Raw genomic sequence first — 11,925 nt, 5'->3', positions numbered from 1 at the left:
ATGATGATGATCATGATGATATTGTGTTGGGTCAGGCGCACGACAGAAACGTCTTTAGCACCCGTTCTAAAATTCTGCACCCGATTTAAAATTCTAAGAGATGAATATGGATGAAAGAGGAAGAATAAAAAAGACTACAACGACAATTAAAATATAAAACTGCCCTAAAACATGCGCTCGTCCCGCCCTGTCATCATAGTATAAAATGCCATCTGTACGTCACAGGTATCACAGACTGGGAGGATGGACGGAGTGCTCTCGCCGGAGATTGACAATGATACACGTAGCTGTCTAGTTAGAGAAGACACTTCTCCCAATCAGATAACTGATAACGTATAAATGAGGCAACCAAAAACGCTAAATATTATTGTTTTAAATTTCGTACCAATACGATGTTTTATTCATTAATTTCAGACATTCCGTCTGTCGTTAATGGCATTACTTGTCACCTCGTTGCACTGCTGTTTACAAAACAGTGTTCATTAACCACTGAAGTAATACAGACAAGGGAAATGTCATTCATAAATTGATTTCCACACGTCACTCTTAAAATTTCATTATTTCATTAGAAACATGGCAACAGTTTTAATTCAAATGTCATTCCTGAAAAATTATCTCTCTCTGTAATCAAAAACAAAACACCTGCCCATATTCCTTGTACAGGCGTGAAAACACACACACACACACACACACACACACACACACACACACACACACACACACACACACGAACGCACGCACACATACATATTGACCACAATACAAATAAAGGATAATTTTTTTGGGAACCTAGTTACTGTTTTCCATTGCGACACAGAAGTTTGATATTTGGCTCCAAGGTGCCTACAACGTTCCTCTGTAATGACAAAAAACGGTGGCGGCTGCGATGTTCGTTTCAAAGGAGTCGGCACAAGCGAAAAAAAGACGAGAGCTCAAAGTTCACGTGAGGTGTAAGGTGGATTAGGAACACCACATAGGCACCAAATCGCACCACAATTCTGCCCAACACTCCCGTGGACGTCTCACGTGACGGAAGGGTCATTACACCCCCTCTTACCTACATTTCACCCTTTCTTTTGACGCCTTTGCGGTGAAGGAAAGAAGAGCGACACCCAAAGACTTTGGTAACATTAAGTGCGTCAGTGGAACCACCCCTCTCCTTGTGGTGTTGATACCCACACATTTCGCACGGTCTAAAACAAAAGTAGTTCGCAGTGCGTTCTTGAAAAGCCTAGATATTGCTTAGTGCTGGTTCGATCCAAATTTGAAACTCCCATGACCCAGAGGGTAACAATTACGTGATACTATAATTGTGTTGCGAGATATACTACTGGCCACTAAAATTGCTACACCAAGAAGAAATGCAGATGACAAACGGTATTCATTGTACAAATATATCATTCTACATCTGACATGTGATTACATTTTCACGCAATTTGGGTACACAGATCCTGAGAAATCTGTACCCAGAACAGCCGCCTCTGGCTGTAATAACGGCCTCGATACGCCTGGGCATTATCAAACAGATCTTGGATGGCGTGTACAGGTACAGCTGCCCATGCAGCTTCAACACGATACCACATGTGTGTGTGTTGGGGCTTATGGGCGCTCAACATCGAGGTCATCAGCGCCCTGACACACATTAAAAGGAACGAACGTGGACAGACCTAAGAAAACTAAAGCACACACTCAAAGAAAGCAGGAAAAGAAGGAAAATGTTACATAAGAAAGTAAAACCTAAGGAAAGGGGAAACATAGCAACAAGAATGTCACAGGAAATTGTTATTGGCTGCCCACTTACATAAAATATGGGCTAGCTTGTCACACAGCGAGCAAATTAAAATCCTCTCCCTAAAATCTCTGTTAAAACATTTGACATGTCACAGGACTTTAAAACTTTAGCCACATTCGTCCGAGTGTTGCCTAAAAGAGATGGCAGATCCGCTGGCAAGTCAGCTGCGGCCCGCTGGTCAGAAAATAAAACGCAATCCAATAAAACGTGGCGCACAGTGACCTGGACGCCGCAAGCACCACACATTGGAGGGTCCTCCGGCCGGAGCAGGTAGCCATGCGTCATAGGGCTGTGGCCTATTCGAAGCCGAGTGAGGAGAACCTCGTCCCGTCGATGGGGCTGAAAGGAAGTACACCACACACGCGTTGTGGGCTTGACTATACGGAGCTTATTGTCAGTCACTTCCAGCCACTCATCCTCCCACCGACGCATGACCCGTGAGCTCAACAGCGAGGTGAGTGCGTGCAAGGGGATAGCACACTGAGATACTTGTGGGGCGAGACACGCCTCCTTGGCTGCGAGATCTGCCCTTTCATTCCCAGCAAAGCCGACATGCCCCGGAACCCAGCAGAAAGCTACAACCTTCCCCAGTCGCTGTAGTCGGAGGAGGGCGTCCTGGGTGGTCTGGACAGTGTTGTCTCCCGGATACAAACGATGCAATAAGTGAAGGGCACTGAGTGAATCGGAACAGACAAGAAATTTAGCAGAGGAAGAATGTCTCATGTGCTCCAGTGCCCGCAAGATCGCAGACAATTCTGCATCAATGACAGCGAAAGTCTGAGGCAGGCGGAACTTGAAGACACGATCTGGAAAAACAACTGAGCACCCAACAGAATCCCCTTGTTTCGACCCATCCGTAAAAACAGCTACATAGTCGTGGTGCTCAGATAAAATGACAGAAAATTCTGCATTAAAAACGGTGCCAGGAGTGCAATCTCTCTTGTACTGCAATAAATCTAAAATCACTCCGGGCCTCTTCAGTAACCAGGGTGGCAGGCGGTTAAAACCCTGGATTTGGGGTTGGACAGACTCCACACCGAGGGACTCTAGTACACGTTGCACACGGATCCCAAACGGCAACGTTGCCCGGGGACGGCGGGAAAAAAGGCGGTCCAGAGGTAGATGAGCAACAAGATGGTGAGCAGGCGAGCTGGGAGCTGCAAGAAACTTACAAGCCTGGCGCACCTGCAGGAGCTGCCGCCGGATGGTAAGTAGCGGTTCCCCAGCCTCAGCACAGAGGCTGGGTATGGGACTGGTCCGATAACCACCCGTGGAAAGTCGAATCCCAGCATGGTGAACAGCGTCAAGGATCTGCAAATAAGAAGGCCTCGCTGACCCATATACTGTGCACCCATAGTCCAACCGTGAACGCACGAAAGCTCGGTAAAACTGAAGGAGACGCGCCCTGTCCGCTCCCCAAGACCTGTGGCTGAGGCACTTGAGGATGTTGAGTGCCTTCAGGGTTCTGGCTTTCAAGTCACGTAGGTGTGGCAGCCATTACAACCTGGAGTCAAAAATTAGGCCCAGAAACCGCACCGTGTCTCTAAAATGTAGGACAGTATCCCCCATATGCAAGGCAGGCAAAGTAAAAAGATGACGAGAACGATTAAAATGAACACAAACGCACTTATCGGCAGAGAACCGAAAACCCGTCTTTGAAGCCCACTCCTCTAACCGCCGCACTGTTAGATGCAACTGACGGCTCAAGGTTGCAACACTGGAGGAGGAACAGAAAACAGCAAAGTCGTCCACAAATAAGGAGCACTGTACTGGACTCCACACTGTAGACGTTATACTGTTGATGGCTATGGCAAAGAGGGCAACGCTTAAAACGCTGCCCTGGGGGACACCGTTCTCTTGCTCAAAGCGATCAGACAGTGTGTTACCAACGCGGGTCCGAAAAAACCGCTGAGACAGGAAAGACCGAATGAAAAAGCATGCGAAGTTCAGAAGAACGCGAAATCCTGAAGATGGGCTAAAATTTACAGACGCGCGAAATTTGGCACGTACTTCGATGCGAGATGCCTTTAATAGGTTCCACAACGAAACATTGTCTCGAAATTTGGTAGAAAATCCGAAGAAATTCTGGTCGTATGTAAGGTACACAAGCGGCAGGACGCAGTCAATACCTTTCGCTGCACAGTGCCGATGGTACTGTTATCGACGACTGTGCCGCTAAAGCGGAGTTATTGAACGCAGTTTTCCGAAATTCCTTCACCAGGGAAGACGAATGGAATATTCCAGAATTTGAAACACGAACATCTGCTAGCATGAGTTTCTTAGAAGTAGATACCTTAGGGGTTGCGAAGCAACTCAAATCGCTTGATACGGGCAAGTCTTCAGGTCCAGATGGTATACCGATTAGGTTCCTTTCAGATTACGCTGATACTATAGCTCCCTACTTAGCACTCATATACAACCGCTCGCTCACCGATAGATCTGTACCTACAGATTGGAAAATTGCGCAGGTCGCACCAGTGTTCAAGAAGGGTAGTAGGAGTAATCCATTTAACTACAGACCTATATCATTGACGTCGGTTTGCAGTAGGGTTTTGGAGCATATACTGTATTCAAACATTATGAATCATCTCGAAGGGAACGATCTATTGATATGTAATCAGCATGGCTTCAGAAAACATCGCTCTTGTGCAACGCAGCTAGCTCTATATTCGCACGAAGTAATGGCCGCTATCGACAGGGGATCTCAAGTTGATTCCGTATTTCTAGATTTCCGGAAAGCTTTTGACACCGTTCCTCACAAGCGACTTCTAATCAAGCTGCGGAGCTATGGGGTATCGTCTCAGTTGTGCGACTGGATTCGTGATTTCCTGTCAGGAAGGTCGCAGTTCGTAGTAATAGACGGCAAATCATCGAGTAAAACTGAAGTGATATCAGGTGTTCCCCAGGGAAGCGTCCTGGGACCACTACTGTTGCTGATCTATATAAATGACCTGGGTGACAATCTGAGCAGTTCTCTTAGACTGTTCGCAGATGATGCTGTAATTTACCGTCTAGTAAGGTCATCCGAAGACCAGTATCAGCTGCAAAGCGATTTAGAAAAGATTGCTGTATGGTGTGTCAGGTGGCAGTTGACGCTAAATAACGAAAAGTGTGAGATGATCCACATGAGTTCCAAAAGAAATCCGTTGGAATTCGATTACTCGATAAATAGTACAATTCTCAAGGCTGTCAATTCAACTAAGTACCTGGGTGTTAAAATTACAAACAACTTCAGTTGGAAGGACCACATAGTTAATATTGTCGTGAAGGCGAGCCAAAGGTTGCGTTTCATTGGCAGGACACTTAGAAGATGCAACAAGTCCACTAAAGAGACAGCTTACACTACACTCGTTCGTCCTCTGTTAGAATATTGCTGCGCGGTGTGGGATCCTTACCAGGTGGGATTGACGGAGGACATCGAGAGGGTGCAAAGAAGGGCAGCTCGTTTTGTATTATCGCGTTATAGGGGAGAGAGTGTGGCAGATATGATACACGAGTTGGGATGGAAGTCATTACAGCATAGACGTTTTACGTCGCGGCGAGAGCTTTTTACGAAATTTCAGTCACCAACTTTCTCTTCCGAATGCGAAAATATTTTGTTAAGCCCACCTACATAGGTAGGAATGATCATCAAAATAAAATAAGAGAAATCAGAGCTCGAACAGAAAGGTTTAGGTGTTCGTTTTTCCCGCTCGCTGTTCGGGAGTGGAATAGTAGAGAGATAGTATGATTGTGGTTCGATGAACCCTCTGCCAAGCACTTAAATGTGAATTGCAGAGTAGTCATGTAGATGTAGATGAAAATCGGGAGGCGGCCACGAAAGCCCCATTGATGCAGTTGTGCAAGAATACAGTATCTCCAAGTAGTATCATATACCTTACTGATATCAAAGAAGATACCAATACAGTGATGCTGACGGAGAAAAGCCTGCTGAATAGCCGTCTCTAGGATGGTCAGATCGTCGACCGTGGACCGAAATTTTCGGAATCCACACTGAAAGCGGCTAAGGAGCTGTCTGGTCTCTAACAGCCAGACCAGACGCCGGTTAACCATCCGTTTCAGGGTCTTTCCGACACAGCTTGTCAAGGGGATACTACGATAACTACTGGGACATGTGCTGTCCTTTCCAGGTTTGAGGAGAGGGATGAGTATTGCCTCCCGCCACGAGGTGGGGAACACTCCTGTCTGCCATATGAGATTAAAACAGTCGAGGAGGATTTCCTTTGACACCGCTGGCAGATGTCGAAGCATGGAGTACCGGACGCGGTCGTAACCTGGTGCAGTGTCAGAAGTCTCACTAAGAGCCGATTCAAGTTCCCACATGGAGAAAGGGGAGTTGTACGCCTCAGAACTGTTCGACCGAAAGTCCAAGTTCGCTCTTTCGACAGTCGCCCGGTAGCGACGAAACGCTGGATCCTGATTTGCAGTGGCAGTACTTTGTGCAAAATGCTCTGCCAGCGTCTGAGCAATGGCTCTGGGTGTCGTTTCGAGGCATCCCTGGTTCAGGACAGCAGCTATAGGTAAACGGCTATGTTTATCGGAAATCCTCCGGATGGCTTCCCATACTTTTGTGGAACAAGTGGAACGGTTGATGGAGTCCAGGAACGCCTGCCACGACCTCTTCTTGCTCTCTCGTATAATCCGACGACACTTTGCCGTCGCCACCCGAAAAGCTGCAAAGTTCTCTACAGTTATCCGGCAGTTGAACCTACGCAGAGCTGCCCGCCTAGCCCTGACTGCACAGCGGCATTCCTCGCTCCACCAAGGGACAGGCTGCCGCTTCGGTTGTCCCGTGGACTGTGGGATGGACGCTTCACTGGCGCGGTGGATCACTTCAGTAATATGATCCACCCATTCCTGGACACTGACCCGATGTTCAAACCGGGCGAGTTGACTATACATTGCCCAGTTGGCTCTACCGAGCACCCATCGAGGCGGTTTCCTTTCTGGTCCCAGTGCATGTGGCAGGTGAATAGGGATGGGGAAGTGATCGCTGCCATGTAAGTCATCAACTACTTCCCATGGAGCAGTGTGGGCGATGGCTGGAGAGCAAAGCGAGAGATCAATGGCAGAGAACGACCCAGTTGCAATGCAAAAATGCGTGCTTTGACCTGTATTTAGCAAATGGGCCCTGGTAGACAGAAGAAGCCTCTAAATTGCTCTACCCTTGGGGCAAGCCGATACCACAGTTCATGAAGGGTAGTGACTGGCGTACTGTGACGAGCAATTTGCCCGGCCACCATTAACCAGACGTTTTCAATTGGTGAGAGATCTGGGGAATGTGCTTGGCAGGACAGCAGTCGAACATTTTCTGCATCCAGGAAGGCCGTACAGGATCTGCAACATGCGGTGGTATATTATCCTGCTGAAATGTAGTGTTTCGCAGGGATCGAATGAAGGCTAGAGCTACGGGTCGTAACACATCTCAAATGTAACGTCGGCTGTTGAAAGTGCCGTCAATGCGAACAAGAGGTGACCAAGACGTGTAACCAATGGCACCGCATACCATCATGACGGGTGATACGCCAGTATGGCGATGACGAATACACGCTTCCAATGTGCGTTTACCGCGATGTCGCCAAACACGGAGGCGATCATCATGATGCTGTAAACAGAACCTGGATTCATCCGAAAAAATGACGTTTTGCCATTCGTGCACCCAGGTTCGTCGTTGAGTACACCATCGCAGGCGCTCCTGTCTGTGATGCAGCGTCAGGGATAACCGCAGCCGTGGTCTCCGAGCTGAGAGTCCATGCTGCTGCAAACGTCGTCGAACTGTTCGTGCAGATTGTTGTCTTGCAAACGTCCCCATCTGTTGACTCAGGGATCGAGACGTGGCTGCAAGATCCGTTACTGCCAAGCGGATAAGATGCCTCGCATCTCGACTGCTAGTGATACGAGGCCGTTGGGATCCTTCACGGCGTTCCGTATTACCCTCCTGAACCCACCTATTCCATATTCTGCCAACAGTCATTGGATCTCGACCAACGCGAGCAGCAATGTCACGATACGATAAACCGCAATCGCGATAGGATACAATCTCACCCTTATCAATGTCGGAAACGTGATGGTACGCTTTTCTCCTCCTTACACGAGGCATCACAACAACGTTTCACCAGGCAACGCCGGTCGACTGTTGTTTGTGTATGAGAAATCGGTTGCAAACTTTCCTCATGTCAGCAGGTTGTAGGTGTCGCCACCGGCGCCAACCTTGTGTGAATGCTCTGAAAAGCTAATTATTTGTACATCACATCATCTTCTTCCTGTCGGTTAAATTTCGCGTCTTTAGCATGTCATCTTCGTGATGTAGCAATTTTAATGGCTAGCGTCCATTTGTCTCCTCTTACAAACAATGTGATTTTTAAAGTGGAATTTTACGTGACCATTCGACAGAGTGGTCCCAAATTCATCTTTTGCGATACTCGTTTTACGATACACATTAACAGAAACACGACGAACAACTAGTAGCCCAGTAGCGACAGCATTGTCCTGGCACGCGGCCACTGCTGCCGCCATCCTGAAGCGCGCTGGTCAGTCGCTGTTGGAGCACTGACTGCTCATCGTGCTTTACTGTACCTGTTATTGCACATCGGTAAAACGAGTATCTCAGTAGACTATTGAGGTAGGGCGGTATCGAAAGGACACGTAGAATTCCGATTTAAAAATTCATTTTATTTGAAGTGAGAAATAAACCACGCATTCCGTCGAGGCCGGGAGTCGTATGAAAGACCTGACTAGCAATATTCGTTTAGATTGAGGCCAGCTACACACTGCCAAAATGAAACTGCAAATATCTACGGAAACATCAGGGATAGTGCTCGTGACGATTCGTAGGACGGACATCCGAAAATTGCAACCTGGAGAGTGAATGACCGAATGAATTTCAGAGAATACCTACAACAGTGTATAAGTAATAAGTGAGTGAAGCAGCAGGGAAATAGCACACTTGTCCCCCAGGTAGTACGTTTCTTGTGTGACCGGAAAGGTCAGTGCCATTGTTACATCAGTCTCTACAAAATGGATACGTGAAAGCAAATGCTGGTACGTTTTATAGACCTAAAAAAAATAACTTAACAATGGGGAGAGCTCGAACGGTGTCGAAGTAACCACTTACGATCAGTAGATTTTTTAGTCCGTGATATTAGAGTTTGATCGTGGCATACTGCTATGATATTAATAGCTGCATTCCTCGAATTATGCCGATGTTTGTAGCATTTTTTTGCTACATCGCTATAAACATTGGATAAGTGACAGACACTAGCGAAATGAGACTGTCTGATTCACTACTGCCATGTTAGACGTCTCTAGCCCTCAGGCAATGCCCTCAAGGTACAGTAAGCAAGAACGCCACTATAAAGGAGATGCACATTGATCCTTGGGAGTCAGGTATCTCCTGACGAAAGCTCAAATTCCTGCCCAAATCTGACGCCGCTTGAACACAGAACTTTATACACCCGAACCGTAAACGACGATATCAGCTGCTTCCCATTTACTTATGCGAAACAAATTGCTTAATCTACGACCGAACGTATTTCTCTTCTCGATTAACACGTCAGGTGTGGCCAACAACACCCTAATCGCCGGACAATTACCTGAGATCGATGTAGCCTGACTTAAGGAAGAGAAAGCTCTCAGGCTGGCTATAAAAGAGAACTCCTTGGTTTAGTAGCGGCGACGATAAGCTAATGACTAGCCGGCTCCTGTAATTAACCCTGGCGCCAGCGGCCACGAGGTGTTAACGCCTCACGTGTCACGGGATATCTGACCAGCTACTGGCATGCAACATGAGAACCTGGTGCCTACCAGGGCTTTAAATATCCGACCGGTGAAAATTATGTGGGTGCCTTACTTCTTACAGGGTTATCTGAAGTTGTTTCTTCTCTTAGAGCAGTGTGTGTACTACGATGCAGTGAGGTGTTGCATTCTTCCGGATGAATGAAGAAAGCTGCTAACGCCCATGACGTCAAGATGACAAGAGCAATATGCGATTTCAGTAGGTGCTGTAACCACTCCAGATCGACAAACACATCAGACTTCGGCTACACTGATCCTTCTCATAGTCTATTATGATGATTCACTGGCTAAGTAACGATTGCCAATCCCACTGTACTCTCGAGAAAGGGTTGCTGAATCTGCACTCCTACAGTAATTATTGAGCCGCTTTGCTATCTGACCGCACTCAGAAAACACCTGGTTCTTCCACCAGACTGAAGAGCTACACTTCTTTTCGCCTCCATTTTGCAGTCTATTGGTTTCAGTCTTCGACTCTGACACTATTTAAAAACAAGACAGTATACATTAAATTAAAACAAAGTTTACTGTCACTTTAGCCAGATCTGTCGGTCACCACCGTCGGAGGTTCGAGTCCTCCCACGGGCATGGCTGTGTGTGTTGTCTTTAGCGTAATATAGTTTAAAGTAGATTAAGTAGTGCGTAAGCTTAGGGACCGACGACCTCAGGGGTTTGGTCCCATAAGACATTACCACAAATTTCCAAATTTTCCGAAAATGGCAGTCGGACTCATTAGACACTTCTGTTGAAAACAGTGGGAATACAGATGGTCAACATGTAGCCATACAGGTACTTCTAACTTTTAGAAAACGCATCTTCCATGTTTGTTTAGTTGAAAAGTTCCCCATCAGAACGATTTTTGTGAACATGATCTGTGGAACAGATAACTAAATTACTAAACAACTAAGCACTTAAAAAATAATCTCGGTAGTTGCTACGCAAACAGTTCTCCCATGATAATGAAACAAGATCTAGCCCTGACTTAAATTTACCAGAAACAATAAACATAGAAATGAAACTGGCGATTTCTACCAAGGAATAAGATGGTACAATAAACTGTCTTAGAATATTGAAGGGATTACTAAAACAAAGTTATTGAAAACGACGTTTACCAGGTAGCTGTTAAGCAGTACATTCCATAGAGTGAACGTTTACTTGGATAACACTGAGTAAGCTTTTCTTAAAAAACATTTGGAAAATTTGGAAATTTATGGTAAGCTCCTATAGGACCAAACTGCTGAGGTTATCGATCCCGAGGCTTACACACTACTTAATCTAACTTAAACTAACGTACGCTAACGACAACACACACAGCCATGCCCCAAGGGGGACTCGAACCATCGACGGGGGAGCCGCGAGAACCGCTGCAATTCGCCTCAGAACCGCACGGCTACCCCTCGCGACTTTGGAAGAAAAAAAGTGTTACATAAATAACTAACAACAAAAAAGCTTATCGGTTTCATAAAACATTCTCGCACTACATGTGTTTACCTGTTTCCTGAATACCTGACACCGTACCTCTGCTATGGATAATGCTAGCCCAACATCTGACTCTTTATGGATCAATACGGGATGTTGTGTTACAGAAGAAGGAAATGGTTCTGTTGCCAGCCCATAGAGTGTGTAGCATATGCAGAAATTTGAGTTGAGAAATGAGTGAATAGTGTAGGTTTATAAAGTAAAAAACAATTCGTGTATACTAAAGTGCAGAGGCACGTTTTGAGCAGTGAATGAACAATGTAACACCATCTTCTCACGTCAAGAGGTAACTTTATTGCAAGAATGTATAAACAGGATAGTTTGAACGTCAGGAATATAACTAATGAAGTTGCATTGTTTTAAAAAGACTGACCTTGTATTTGAGAGACTAATGTTCATCGTGCCTTCCTCACTTACGTACTTCGTGGTTACCCTAATTTACTTTAGGCAAATGCCAGTATGTTCCTGTTATAACGCCACGAATTAGTACTTCCCCCATACATGTTAAACTACGTTTGTAAGTGTGTAAGTGCCTATATCTAAGATTGTTCCTTGTTTGTTCTCAAACTGTAGTACCATGACGTGTCCAGTACCCACGTACGAATCAGACTACTTCTACTCTTGCTGGTACCATTATTCGAGACATCACCTATACATTACCAGCCCCTAAAACGTGCAGGCTGTAATGTTGATGCATTAATTTGTTCTGAAAGCGGTGCTGATATTCAAGACAATAAAAGCGGGTTAAAAGCTGTGAGCTATCTAGGGAAGTTAACCTTGCACCACTGAGCAACTGTTTCAGCAGGTATCCAGTCTAGCTTACAAAATTCCCAACCAGACTAACATTAATTATGATCTTTTAG

The sequence above is a fragment of the Schistocerca gregaria genome, chromosome 7, assembly GCF_023897955.1.
Source record: "Schistocerca gregaria isolate iqSchGreg1 chromosome 7, iqSchGreg1.2, whole genome shotgun sequence".
Lineage (NCBI taxonomy): Eukaryota > Metazoa > Arthropoda > Insecta > Orthoptera > Acrididae > Schistocerca > Schistocerca gregaria.
Note: the sequence above shows the minus strand (reverse complement) of the source record.